This window comes from Austrofundulus limnaeus, unplaced genomic scaffold (assembly GCF_001266775.1).
Source record: "Austrofundulus limnaeus strain Quisiro unplaced genomic scaffold, Austrofundulus_limnaeus-1.0 Scaffold1062, whole genome shotgun sequence".
Classification (NCBI taxonomy): Eukaryota; Metazoa; Chordata; class Actinopteri; order Cyprinodontiformes; family Rivulidae; genus Austrofundulus; species Austrofundulus limnaeus.
The window spans coordinates 117,370-119,494 of NW_013953464.1; the positions used below are offsets into that span (position 1 = coordinate 117,370).

At 38.2% G+C, this 2,125-nt stretch overlaps 2 non-coding genes across 2 annotated transcripts; one reads left to right on the forward strand and one right to left on the reverse strand.

Annotated features, from left to right (window-relative positions):
* Positions 1–589: 589 nt before the first annotated feature.
* On the forward strand, positions 590–672 carry trnal-cag (transfer RNA leucine (anticodon CAG)). Its single transcript has one exon. It is a non-coding gene; the product is annotated as a tRNA-Leu (tRNA).
* Positions 673–1,678: 1,006 nt separating this feature from the next.
* On the reverse strand, positions 1,679–1,761 carry trnal-cag (transfer RNA leucine (anticodon CAG)). The gene has a single exon. It is a non-coding gene; the product is annotated as a tRNA-Leu (tRNA).
* Between the last annotated feature and the right edge of the window lie 364 nt (positions 1,762–2,125).

The following is a 2,125-nucleotide window of genomic DNA, read 5'->3' on the forward strand; positions in this document are numbered from 1 at the left end:
TCTCTGTCCTAAATGACACCCAGATATTTGGAGCAGCTAAAAAATGAACTGGTTAGCTGATGAACAAACAATGTGTTATGTTGGTATGAATACATAAACACTATCAGTTGAACTTTGTGTTTACAGAATTTTTGAAAGTTCCACACAACTTTAAGTTTACATGATTTTATTGCCATCAAAAGTGTTTCGTGAGCACAACACCACATGTGACCTAAATTTAACAAACTTGTTTTCACCACCATAAATCACCTAAAGGTAGCGTTTAACAGGATGATTGTGCACTGAAAGTCCATGCCATCTAAAATGGTGGTTCTGCAAAACAATGTTTCCATCAACTTAAACTGTAAACTTAAGTTGCATATGAAGAAAGAAACTTGCCAGTGATACAAAACAATGAAGTGATAAGTCATTTTCATCGACTCACAAACAGACCTTACTAGGTGATGCTACATAATGTAACWAGAAGTCATTTTGAATGAGTTGAAAATGACAAATTGTAAATGTGTCCAAAAGCAGTCGACATAAAATCTGTGATTGAGAAAATAGGTTTTCAGGGCTGTTTTACACCAAATGAAAGAGCAGAAACCACGTCAGAATGGCCGAGCGGTCCAAGGTGCTACGTTCAGGTCGTAGTCTCCAATGGAGGCGTGGSTTCGAATCCCACTTCTGACAAAGTGACTAATTTGCAGCTCATCATTTATCACCAGATTTTATTCTGTCATAAAGATGAGCTTAGCCAAACTTTCGGCCCAATTCGCATACTTTGTTCCATGGCAGTTAGAATTCAGTTTGTACTGGAAAAAAGTTTAATACAAAAGTGTCCCAAATCTACTTGCCATGAAGAATGTTCACTTGTTATGTGGCACAAAGTGACCGATATTTTTGGTCCAAAAGTGAACTTTTCAACATCTGTTTTATATCACCTGGTCAGTTAGCATAGGTCAGCTAACCAGTTCATTTTTTTAGCTGCTCAAAATATCTGGGTGTCATTTAGGACAGAGACAGCCAGAACTTTTACGGAATTTATATGGACAGATAAATGTTTAGGGGATACTTTGATGCTGGCACAATGACAAGTGTAAAAGAGCACCTTAGGGAGATGGTCGTAGAATGTTGAATCATGAGCAGCACTTGTAGCTAGTCTAAGGTCTACATTCTTKTATTGTTTTACTAGGTATAGTTTGTTCAGATATTTGATTCACTTGCACCAGAAGAGATAGAGAGAGAATGTACTTCTCCAAGCAACTTGAGCACATAACTAGAGAGTGCAGATTGTAGGAGGTAGTTTACAAGTGTGTGTAAACGCATTGGTAAAGAAACACTCACTGTCAGAAATACGACTCAAACCCACACCTCCAGAGGAGACTGCGACCTTAACACAGCGCCTTAGACCACTCGGCCATTCTGACCTATGCTATTTGACCAGGTGATATAAAACAGATGTTGAAAAGTTCACTTTTGGACCAATAAAATTGGTCACTTTGTGCCGCATAACAAGTGAACATTCTTCATGGCAAGTAGAATTGGGACACTTTTCTATTAAACTTTTTGTCCAGTACAAACTGAATTCTAACTGCCATGGAACAAAGTATGCGGATTGTGCCGAAAGTTTGGCTAAGCTCATCTTGACGACGGAATAAAATGTGGTGTTAAATGATGAGATCCGAATGAGCCATTTTGTCAGAAGTGGGATTTGAACCCACGCCTCCATTGGAGACAACGACCTGAACGTAGCRCCTTTGACCGCTCGGCCATTCTGACGTGACTTCTGCAATTAAATTTGGTGTAAAACAGCCCTGAAAACCTATTTTCTCAATCAGATTTTATATCGACTGCTTTTGGACACATTTACAATTTGTCATTTTCAACTCATTCAAAATGACTTCTAGTTACAACATGTAGCATCACCTAGTCAGGTCCRTTTGTGAGTCGATGAAAATGACTTGTCACATCATAGGTTTGTATCAATGGCCAGTTTCTTTCTTAATATGCAACTTAAGTTTACAGTTTAAGTTGATGGAAACATTGGGCCTCATACAAAAACATGTTTATATTCTTATCCTAAATTTGTCTTACTTTTCTTCGTACAATAGGTTCGTACGAACATGTCACGTCAGATTCAACA